The sequence below is a fragment of the Bombus pascuorum genome, chromosome 11, assembly GCF_905332965.1.
Source record: "Bombus pascuorum chromosome 11, iyBomPasc1.1, whole genome shotgun sequence".
NCBI classification, from domain to species: domain Eukaryota; kingdom Metazoa; phylum Arthropoda; class Insecta; order Hymenoptera; family Apidae; genus Bombus; species Bombus pascuorum.
In genome coordinates, this window is record NC_083498.1 from 9,268,129 (window position 1) to 9,280,612 (window position 12,484).

General features: G+C 41.8%; 1 protein-coding gene across 8 annotated transcripts in view; it reads right to left on the bottom strand.

Moving 5' to 3' along the window:
* Window positions 1-734: 734 nt before the first annotated feature.
* Window positions 735-12,484, bottom strand: part of LOC132912309 (max dimerization protein 1-like) — a 234,682-nt gene continuing 222,932 nt past the window's right edge. For all 8 annotated transcript variants that reach the window (XM_060969707.1, XM_060969709.1, XM_060969708.1 and 5 more), the window contains exon 8: window positions 735-10,972. The gene's annotated coding sequence lies outside the window, so the exon portion shown is untranslated. The remainder of the gene's footprint in view (window positions 10,973-12,484) is intronic.

Consider the following 12,484-nt stretch of genomic DNA (forward strand, 5'->3'; position numbering starts at 1 on the left):
TTATGTAACTGCTATAGATTACTTTACCGCTCGGTCTTTCATGAATTAAACAACCGAATATTACAAAACGCAAACACGTTTCCGCGGCAAAACGAAGCTATACATACGCTTAAGCCCGGATACACGCAACCACTTTCGGATAATTCAATAATCCAGCGTATTGGCAGGATAACAGGTCCGTGCGTGTTATCGTATCGGCGCTGCAACTTGATTACGTCTCATAATAAATTGAAACCCTCATTTCTAGGAAAGAACGAGCGACGGTATCTGTAATTTTTGCCCACAAGTAAGAAATCAATACTCTGATACGGTTATAAATCCACAAGATGGCGACAGAACGCGCGTATCGTGTTTGATCTTTCGCGCTCGAAAGAGGACAGGGTGGCCGAAGAGGTAAATCGTTTCGGAGAACAAATAAAAACGCGAGATCGTCGTGCACGCCGATAGATAGCTTATCTTCGATGCCGTAAAAGACCAGGAATGTAACGCGGCACGGATTCAATTTTACCACAAACGGTCGCGATTCCGTGAGATTACCGTCCCGAATTCGAAAGAGCGGAACTCGATCGCGTAAGAAAAAAAAAAGTTCGTCGAATTGATCTTCGACCTGGAAATTAACCCTGTAAAACGACGAAGAAAATGAAGAAAAAATTCTTGTTCTCACCTTTTGTTCCTGTAATTTAAGACTGGCTAGTTTAGGATAGGTCAGTGGGAAAATGAAACGTACTCGCGGATCTTAATAATACACAAATTTTATTTTATTCATTTTTTTTTCTTCCCGCAGAATCGAGGAAATCATTTGTTGAGAGAACAAAACCACTGCAATACGAATAGCAGTTACAAGTAAATATGTACAATAATATAAGTGGTTGCCTTTCTTTCTTTATTTTTTTTTTTTTTGTGTTTTTGCTTTATCATCGGTTTCCTGTTTTCTCTGTTTTGTGGTTTATTACTCCTACTTTCGCACTGTTAATGATAATTGATAATGATAATCAATTAATTAATTAAGAATAATAATGATAATAATTATAAGAATCGTACTGAATCATCATACATCCACCCGGTAAATAGAGGTTCAATCGTAGGCATACCAATCGACCATTATCGAATCATGACAATATTGACAAATTGACAGAATGTGCCTTTTTTTAAGCTAGCTTCGCATTTCACCCGTTCACTCTCCCTCTCTCTCTCTCTCTCTCACTCTCTCTCTCTCTCTGTCACTCTTTCTCTCTCTCCCTAATTCACCCCTATTTCTCCTCAGTACAGCATCTCCATTTATTATCTCTCTTATATCACCCGCTTTTCGTTAGCTGTTCTTCTAATTCCCTTTCCTGCTTCGTTACACGTTAATTTCGTCCAGTTCGCGTTTCTGTTCGCGCGTAATTTTTCGACATACACCCCGCAACACGCAGCAAAATCTTACACTCTCTCTCCTACTCGCATTCTCTCTCACTCTACGTAAATGTTTCTCCTGATATTTCATAGTGTATCTTTCGTATGCTTTCTAACTCCCCGCGCGATCTCTTTCTCAACCGCTACTTCGTCCTTTCTTCGTCGCTTCTATCACCCTCTGTTTATCCTCATCGTTCGCGCGACGTAATCAAAAATTTCGACGTTCGCTATGATTCCGCTTCTCCACGCCCCTTCTTCGTCGGCTCTCTCATTTTTTTTTTCGTCAGTTCCCTAAGATTAAGTCCACTAAGCATCCCCTACCATTGATTAAATGCTCGTCGCGACGAGAGAGGGCCGAACGTGGCTTTTCCCGAGGACCGTGCTCTTCCACCATCGTTTACTCGCTTTTCGTCTCCCTGTAAACGTTCCACTGTTCCCCTGCTCTCTTCCCTCAACCCTTTTGTCCGTTCCTCTTGCACACGCACGCACGCGCCACATCTCCCTCTCATTCTTTCGTTCGATCCGCACCGCACCTTTCCACGAAAATTCTCGTCGATCTCTCGCGTGGGCTATATCCTCCTTCCGTTCAACCTCCCGCGCACCTGTCCTTTGCCCGTGTTTCTCTCTCCTCCCTGTACCCACCCCTATACACCCCTGTTTCTCCCAGCGCTCAAGCCGTTTCGTCGGTTTAAATCCCCTTCGTGTGCTCACCCTCTCGAGGATCGTCCTTGCCTGGTCTACGCGGCTCTCGTCGCCTCCTTTCCTCCCTGTGCCCGTCGCACCCCCCGTTTTTCTTTGCTCCCCTTGCCTGGCCAGAGAGACGTTTTTTGTTCGTGGCAGTTTTACGTGGCTCAACAACGACCGAGAAAAGGACCGCACTTTTCGTCTGAAGGAGTATCGCCACGCGGCAATTGCGCGATTGCAACGTCGGCACCGTGAAACCTACGCTTTTACCATCCACTCTCTTTCCCTCGTTTCCGGTTACCCTGTGTGCTCGTATCATCGTTTCCTCGTCAGCGTCGAAGTTTCTCGTGACGAGCTCCGGCTCGAATTCAAAGCACCTGCGTTGTCGGTTCGTTCGGGTCACCAAGCGAGCAGACCAAGTGTACCGGCACGTTAGAACCGTTTCTTGCCTCGTTAGAGTATTCGGAAACGACGCTGTCGATACGGCTGGTTACTCTTTGGTGACAAAGGTCGCTCTTAGGTTACCTTGTTCGCGTGTATCGAGAGAGATCTTTGGGATCTCTGGTTGTCAAGAACTATGTTCGAGTTTAGGATATACGTGTATATTAAGATCTTGGAAATTTCGAGCTGAAAGGAACCGGTGATTATTCCAAACGAAGGGGTTCGATCGTTCGACGTAAGGAAAAATCGACGTTACGCGAGTGCATGGACGATCCTCGAGTTACAAATCAGGTCGATGTCTGTGGTTGAGCGCAACAGGAGACGACACTCACGCTCTCTCCTTCACTCCGTTATTCTTTGTGTATTTTTTTTTCCTTTATTCGAAATGTCTTTTGTTGTTTTTTGTCTGTTTCATCGTAACATTTTTTACTTTTTTGGTATCTTGTTTTCTCTGAAAAAGAAATGCCCATTTCGCACATAACGAACACGTTAACGGCGACGTGTGTTGGGTCATTAAAAAGGTTCTGGTCTCGATCCCCTTTTTTTTCTTTTTTTGTTCTTTTTCGTTTACCCCTCCTCTGTCATCGTTACTCTTCCTTCCGCCGACGATCTCCGTCGTATTTTCGATTTTCTCGTTTTTTATTTTTTTGTCGTTAAATAGTAATCATCTAAACAATGAAAGCGGCAAAACGTCTCGAGGAAAAAGGTGTCCCTGAGCGCGACGGAGGGAGACGACGACGACACAATGCTTCTTTGGGAGGGAGAAAAAAAGACCGTTCGTCACTCTTCGTCGTCTTCGTCCCTTTCACGCCCACGATTATTTAGTCGCACCTGCACAGGACTGCGCGACACGTCCAGCTTACAAGTACAAAGGATTAACTACAATACGCTCGATGATTCCGGTTATGATGATTTCTTTCGTTATTTCTCTTTTTCTATTCTTTCGCAGCTTGTTACTTGTTTCGTATCCTATCGTTCATTTTCGTTCTTACTCTTCATGTTGTTTAATTTCGTTTCTGGTTCTTTCTTTTATTTTTATTCCATTAGCTTTGTTTATTTATTGGTCGGGAGTAATTATAATTATATCGTACGCAAACATGAGATATCTCTGGACAAGTCGGGTCTGTCCTGCGCAGGTATTCGTAAAAAGAGGGACGCTCTTCTCAAAAAGTTGCATCATTTGTGAAATCGCATCAACTAAGTTCCTATGTTCTTTAAATCTTTATTACAAGTACGGTAGTAATAATAGTAGAAGTAATAGCAGCAGTAGTAGTAGTAGTAGTAGTAGTAGTAGTAGTGTAGTAGTAGTAGTAGTAGTAGTAGTAGTAGTAGTAGTAGTAGTAGTAGTAGTAGTGTAGTAGTAGTAGTAGTAGTAGTAGTAGTAGTAGTAGTAGTAGTAGTAGTAGTATTAATAGTAGGTTTTTTCTTCACTTTTTTTTATTCGTTTTTATGTTTAAGCATTTTTTTATCCTTTAGTTTTTCTGGTTCTGATAATCTAATAGACATCTAAAAATAACACCCATTTTTTTCATTATTATTTCATATTTGTATTTTTCCTCCTTATCTCATCTCTTTTTTTATTTTTATTCTTAGTTATCGATCAAGTATTACTTAAAGATTCCTTAAACGTTAGATTGAGGGCCGCGCGACACGTACAGTGAGCTCAAGCGTTTCGCGATTTGATTCGCTGATTTTCTTCTTTTTTTAGGGGGAGGAGGGGAGGCGGGGTGTGTGTGTGTATGTATGTACGTGTTTATGCGAGAAAAGATCATCCAGTCACCTCGATGATTTTCGTTCGATCCTCATCTTTATCGATCCCGGATTAATCGATCGATCGCGTCAGGTGTCACGTTTATTCGCCGATACGAAATTTCGTACGATCCGATTAAATCGTATGACACGTGTCGCTAATTGTTTATAACGCACGAATCCGGCAAAAATTCGAACGAATCGCTCGAAACGACACCGAGGTGAAATCGAATAAAAGTTCGCGACACCCTTGAGCTCAGAATGAACCGCAGCTTTTACATATCGTCGTTTGAATTATACATCTTACATATATTTCTAGCGGCTGGAGTAACAAGTTTGTTTCATTATTTCTTGTCGTTCGTTTCGTCAGTTCAATACTGCATCAATTCATATTGCTGCTGTTGTGATCTGTGCCCAAACCGTCATTCGCGATAAACCATTCACGCTAATTACGCTACGCTCCACCGCCCTAACTTTGTCTCTATATCTCTTTCATCGCAATCTACGTTCCTCACATACGCGCCTGAGGCAATTCTTCCTATGCGTTGGTGCATCGATCTTTCTTGTTACGACCTCCCGCCCCCTCGTTCCAACCGCCAACCCTCTCTTGAAAACTCGAAAATTTCCTCCACCATCCCTGTTCTTTCTCTCTTTGCCCTTTCTCCCTCTAGCATTGATCCTCCCCGGTTTCTCTGCTTCCCGTATTTCCCCTCTCTCGTGTTAATTTTAATATCACATTTTCTTGGGAACAGACTGGCCCGATATATCTTTGAAACAGAATCTGGTGATCGCTGGCTATTTCAATCAATTTTCTGGTTTTTCTTCCTTTTCTTATATTCCTTCTTTTGGTGCGAGGCGTTCGACGTTGAAACGATCGAAATTAGATGGCGAACAGTTGACTGCAAGCTTCATAGATTTGTTAATTTGCAAATTCATGGTACGTAATATTTGACGCTAACTTTGGTGGAATTGTTGAAGAACGAGGAATATAGTTTGGAAAATAATTATAAAGCTGAAGCTTAAGGACGATTTAGAAACACGCGAGCGCCACGTACAGTTATCAGGAAATCAACATCGATGAAACATCGTCGACACATCGTCGGTTATGCCCATTTCGCGATACTTGTCTTTCTTGGTTTTTCTCTGATTTTCATCGATTTTGACAGGTAAAATAAATCACAATACATCGGGCGAGTACGTCCCAGTTTAATATATAGAATACATACATCTTTATCTCGCTACAAGGTACTACGAACCCAGATCAAAAAACGATAAGATCCATCGTTTTTCTTCATTTTTTTTCTTTTTTGTGTTTTTTTTTTTTGTTTTCTTATTTATTTCATGTGTATGTGTGTTTCTTCGTAAGAGATATTTTACGGCACGTACAACGACTGGATGGCAACGACGAAACGAAAATAAAAGTTCGCGAACGCGTAGAAAGACTGTGAGAAAAAATAAGTGGAAAAGAGTATAATTAGAGAAGGAAACAAAAAAAAAAGGAAAGAAAGAACTAAAATAAAAAGAGAAAAGAAAAAAAGGGCTATAACTTTCACGAAGGAGCGTTCATCAACGATCTACACGTTGAAGAGACATTCATCGTTTAATAATCACTTAATACAACTTCTTACTTTGTGGAATTGTTAATTTATTTTTTATTTGTTCTGTATCCCACTCATCAACTTTCTCCAAATAGGTTTTTCTTTTTTGTTACTTTTGTAGTCTTTTTATGTAATTTATGCTCCTCCTTTCTTAATTTCCCTCTTTTTTTTGTATTTTCCTATTTTCCCATTTTTTATATCTTTCTTCTTGGTGTTTATCGTTCTACCCTTTTCGTTCACATCATTCTGAAAGAACATCCTCTCTCTTTTTCTTTCTTTCATCTTTTCTTTTTCTTATCCCTTCCCCCGTTTGTATTAGTTTTCCCATCGTTTACAAAAAAAAAAAAAAAAAAAAAAGAAAAAGGAAAAAAGATAAATCTAAACTCGTCGGTCGTGAATCGAAGGTTACCCTAATCATACTCTCTGTCGAAAATCAACGGCGTTTAGTTTTCTTCTCTCTCATTTCTCCGTCCTGTTTCTTATTGTACCTTTCTTCGCAACTTCACGAACGACAGCCAACGAGTAAGACATAAAAACGAGAATAAAACAGATATAAACGAAAATGAACGCAAACAATTACCAACGAGGTAATACAAACAATTGGATATGTCTCCCTATCATTGGTCGAGCGATGCGTCGCGATTCGATCGTCGCGAATACGATCATCGATAAAGCAACGTGATCACAATAGAAAATTCATCTTGAATCCTGCTCATGATACGATATTTAAAAGAAAAGAGAACGATAAAAAATGAGCTGCAACGACATCCATGAAACTTATTTGCAACATCTGCAAAAGAAAAATTGATATTTCTTAAAATTCTTAAAATTTCAATAAACAGAGTAAATTCTAATATATTAAAAGATCAAGTATCGCCGGAAGTTTGACTATTTCTCGATAAAAGTTCGAAAGGAAGATGCATCGCGAAGAAAAGGCATTTTCGTGAGATTTTCCAATGAAGTAGAAACGATCTGGACGCGTCGATCGCCTGAACCTTCCAAGAGGACAGCCGAGGACCTTTCCAACCTGATCGTTTCTCTTCCTCACTTCCTTTTTTCCCGTCTTGTTGGTTGATCTCGAGTCCTACCGTTTTATATTTGATGTGTATACACGGCCGCGGTAAATCTTCTGCAACAACCAATATGATTGCGTTTCAGCTATAGAATAAGGTCGATTGTTGATACAACAACGACTGTACGGGAGTATCATTTATGTTTAATATTAAAAAGTCGCGGCTTGCCTTGCTGAAAATATTTCATTCGGCTTGGTCGCTTTCCTGGTAGGATTCGAGACTTCGACCATGATCTCTGCTCTTATCTTGCTCGTTTTACTTCATTCCTTCGCATTGTACAAAGTTCGATCCCCGAAAGTACCTTTCTTTTCTTCCAGTTGACTGTCGTTCGCGTTTTAAAAACTGTTTCCGCCTCTTCCTTCACTGACAATCCAATTCGATCGACACGAATTTTCGTCTTCGTCGTCTCTGTTTAATTTTTACGTCGACTTTTCCTCCTTAAAATGTACGATCACGCTCATCGAAGTATCGTCAGATTGTTTGTTCCGCATGTAAAAAATCCGAGGGCACTCTCCGCGAGAAAACGCGCGTTCTCCAGATTCGGTTTGTTTTACCCCACCCCGAGATCCTATTCTCGCGAAAGGTTATACCGCGTAATCTCTCTCTCTTTTTTTTTAATCTTTTTATTCTTCATTTTTTTCTGCTATTTTCTTACAAACTAACCGCCGTTTAAAACCGTTTTGTGTTTTGCTTTTTTCGTTTTTTTCTTTTTTTTCTTTATTTCTTCGTTTCTTTTTAAATCAGAGATCACTCGTTTACGTTTGGTAATCAGTCTATCTGGTCTGCGTAAACCTAGCCAGAAAACTCGACTCGAACAACTGCTGCCTCGCTGTTTTCGATCCAGGGGCCGCGGATCGATTTTTTGTATCAACCTGTCGCGAGTAATTCAAAAGCCTAGTATAATCCTCTAATTCCCTTCGTTTCCAATTTTTAAACCGAACGATCAACGGTCCAGTTCCGATAGCTCGCACGACCATCGAGGAACAGTCTTTTGGATTAGAATTTCGCCACTACGCCAATTAAGATACTCATAAAACGATCGTTGCCGAGATCCAGCGTGCCCCTCGTTAAGAAACACGAGAAACGGTGGAACACGAGCCGTTGATCGTCGTCGGTTATCCTTTCTCCACGAAGTTTCACTCGAGCCGCAAAGTGAAAACTTCGAGTTATAATTAGACGATCGATTTTTCTTCATCAAAGCGATCCCTGTCGCGTAACAGGCTTACGCATCGATCGATCCCGTTCCCCGGACCTCTTTGGACCCTTGTACGACCTTATTTTCTTCCAAAATCTTCTCCGCTACGACGTTCATCCTAATTAGTTTTCTCTTCCATCGTTCTCTCACGCACACCAGAAACATTGTTCCCTGTTTTATACCTGACACTCGGGACCCTTCTTCGTCTCCTATTTTCGCGTCTTGCTCTTTCCCTTACCGTTTCTTCTCCACTCCGGACCCTAAAGAAACGCCGATTCCGTGGCTCTGGATGGAAACAACAACGCGTGATCGCTCAACAACAACAGGTAGTGTGCCGGTTCAAGCCTCGAACAACCAACGAGGGACTTAACAGGAATTTGTACTCTTTGAATGCGTGTGTTACAACGAAACGATGTTTAAACGTTTACTTATCACGTAATAAAGATTACACGAACCGTCTCCACCATCGAAGGTGACTCACTCCCCTTAATTATACAAGAATCGTTACGTTACGATTCACGTATACGTGGTACTTCTTTATTTTTCTCACTTTTTTTCTCTTCTTTTTTTCAGGTTATTTTAATTCTTTTTTTTTTTATTAACTCTCGTGAGGATCCTCTGTGTACGCGTATGTAATGAGTGCTCACATGTGTTCGTGTATGTGTGTACGTGTGTGTATGCATATGCGTGTCCTTACTTTAGAAGTGTGTACGCTTTTACTTCCATCTCGTTCCCTTTCTTTTCTTCGTGTTTCCTCCCTCTCTGTATCTGTCCATCCCTCCCGACTCGTTATTTCGTATAGGTCATACACTCGCGTGTATCCTTCGAAAGGTGGAAGTTCTTTCGGTTTCGTTAATTAATCGTAGGATTCCCGAAGAAATTTGTCGACAGGCTTGCGATTCAGTCTCCCCTGTTTTGGAACGATAATAGTCCCATAACTTCGTTTCATCCCTGATTTTGCTAATTCGATGTATAATCTTTCATAGCAGCTGCTGCTACCTCCACCTTTCTTCCCTTCTTCGCCTTTTTCCACGTTTGTAGACCTCCAACCCATTCCTCTCTTCAAACACTTCTACATCTTCTCCATTTTATTTTTTTATATTTTTTTTTCAAGTATTTTGTTTCTTATTTGGTACGCGCGATCACGCAGACTGTACAACGCGACGGAAATGAAGGCTCTTCTTCCGCAGAGGAGTACACCAAAGGCGCTCCTAGTTTAATAACGATCGTCAAAAGGCAGACGATCGAGGATCGTCGTGGAACCGACACGTGAAAACGTTGCTTCCCGCTGTTCGCGCTGTCTATCGTTCGTGTGCTTCCCTCGCGAACGTTTCTTGTTTCTTTTCTTCCTCCGCTTCTTTCATCCCTTTCTTCCCATTGTTTCCAAAGGGTAGGCGTACACTCGAATGGAGTTGCTTTTATGAAGAGTAGAGTCGACGACGCGTGTTCCACGACGCCATCGTCGAAGCGCGAACAAAGAAGCATGGCGCCTCTCTTTCCGTCGGAAGCGAAAACAACAAACTCGCAAAATCAAATCGCCCACCCTGGACGAGCCTTCCGCGATCGGAAGCGGACAGCGGCGGCGATAAAAATCATACATCTCGGAAAAGATAGAGCGGCGAATATTATCTGTCCTATCCGGTCAGTTTCAAATGCATCGTGCGTGTTTGCAGTTACTTGGACGCGTCCTCGAGATCCATCACGAAGGAATTGCTCAATTTTACACACTGAATTATACGAAAAGAGATCCGAGACGAGGGTCGATCGTCGAAGCTTCTAAAAGATGGTGGTGGAAGCGCTGTTTCGCGCCAGCGTGCGCATATTGTTAGAATTTCCACGAGTTTCGTCTAATGCCGATCGATCAGTGGCAGCGACCGTTCACTCGTCGATCTCTCGCGTCTGATCGATCGTTGTTCTCCGATCGACATCACCCGATTCTTTTAAAAACGCCGTTTCCTCCGTGATGGTTCCGTGTGGAGAAAGAAACGCTCGAAATTCGCTTCTTACTTTCTCCACCGTGCTCTCCGCTCGATAAATTTAGTCTCCCTTAAAAATATGTACAATACTCGATCCACAATTTACACGTGACATTCGATTGCTTTACGCTCGTTTCTCGCGTTTCTTTCTCTTATTTCATTATTTATCGCGAGGCACGCCAATTACATACGTCTCCTTACATACGTGGTTACATCCGTCATTGATCTCTTCGTTCGCGATAATCAGTTTCTAACTGAACCTAAGTTCTATCGTAATTCGCCAAAGTTCGACGCGTCCCTGTTCCTTCTGTCCCTGTTCTTCGATCTTCTACATTCGTGTCTAGCGATCCTTCAACTTGTTGTTCGAAGTCGTTTTTCTCATCCCTTCTTTCTTCTTCCACGCTTCGTTCTTCTCTCGCAGAGACCACCCGCGTCAGCTAGAAGTCTGTACGTATGTACACGCGCGTACACACCGCTGATGTCGCCTCTTGACGCCCGTTGCTTGGGCGTCGCGGTGCGCGTCTCGCGACCCTACGAGAGTGCACCAAAGGGGTAGGTGCGTAAGTGCGTGTACGCGAGTTGATATTTCGCACGCCGTCGATCTTCGCACGCTTGGATGGCTTCTTCCTCCGTTCTTCTCTCTTCTTCCATTTCTTCCAGTTTTTCCGCCGCTTCCACCCCGACTCTCCCCCTCTCCTCCCCTGTCGTGTTCACGTGCGTTTCTCTTCTTTCCCTCGTGTTTCTCTCTCCCTCGCCCTCTTTTCCATCGCTTCTTCCTCTTCCTCCGCTCTCCTCTGCTCTTTTGCGCCCTCAAATGCTCTCCCTCCACGTTCTTCCGCCGCCACCGCGCCACCTCTTTGTCTGCAAATAGCCCAGAGGTACGGACGTGAGAATTTTGTTTATCGAGGATCTCCGAGCTGCTTTTTCACCACCCTCTTTTTCTACGCGTTCCGCTCCCTCTCAAACCTCGCGATGTTAGTTCTGGTGGCGGGTTACGATTGTAAAAAAAAAAAAAAAAAAAGCGGGAGATTTACATTCTGACAGGTTTTCGGTAAATATTTCGCGAGAAACCGAGAACAACCGTTCTTTTTTCGTTCGCGGTGAAATTCAATTCACGCTTGACGTGTGCGTGATAACGTGAGTGAAGATACATCACGATGTAACATAAGAGGGATTTATTCTGTGTAACTATAGCGACAGGCAGCGTTCGCGCAACAATTTACAGTTTATTACATTCACGTACTTGTCTTTTAAACTGCGCGATATTTTGGTTAAAGTTTCTCCACAAAATATTAACAAAGGAATAATACAGTTCAGTCCACGAATATTCAAAGATTTCTTGCAACTAACAGCATTTTCCATAATTAGGTTGTGTTTCTAGAAGAGAAGACAGAGATTTTATCTCTTCATTTTCAACCCTTTGCATTCTCGAAAGCCACGGTAGCGATAACGCTTCCTCATAGAACTTGTTATTCTGGAATTTGTTGCACGTTGGGAACACGAAGTGGAAAAATGTTCTTACGAAGTTATATTTTTAAATCAAGTTTTCTGTGAACTGTTCTGAGCGTATGATTCAGAGTGGAGAAATTTCGCGAGAAAATGTTGTAAGCTAGCAAAGAAATTTTCTAAATGCAAAGGGCTGAATATAAATGTTAAAGTTATATTTGAAAGAATACAGTATGAAGTAACTTCAATTCGTGGAATGAAAAACTCTTCAAAGAACGAAATGAAAATTGCAGATTAAAACAGCTGTCAGCATTACCCCTTTCTGTTTCGCTATTTTTAATCGTTGTTTTCAGTAGTGGTCCATTTAACGGAAATATTATTCTCTTCCTTGAATCTTAAAGTGTTTCAGAACAACACCGGCAGGAAAATTAAATTCGCAACATCGCTTAAAGCCACGAGTTTCCGCCAGTAATAAACTCGATTTCTTTTCCAAACATTTCCTTTTCCCGGCATTGTATCCCGAAAAAAAGAAAAAAAAAAAAAAAAAAAAAAGAAACGAAATATTCGTTCCGTGGGAAATGATTCAAGGAGCAGCATGATATTTTTTATTACACCGTGATGTATCTTTACTTTATTTTATCTTTACACTGCTCGACACGACGCGTGTTGCCTCGGATATTACACACTTTTTCTCCCACTTTTTTAACTCTTTTTTTACCCGCTGGTTTATCGTAAGATATGGGCACGATAATTACGAATACGCTATGGGAAAATGGCGTTAGGCAAGCATGCAAACTATGTACTTTTTTCCTTTTTGGAGCAGTTAATTTTCCGCCTGCGTTTGATTATCTCCCTTTCATTTTATCGTATGTATACTACAATTTTTTCTCTCCTGTATTTTATGTAGGAAACATTCTTTCTCTTTTC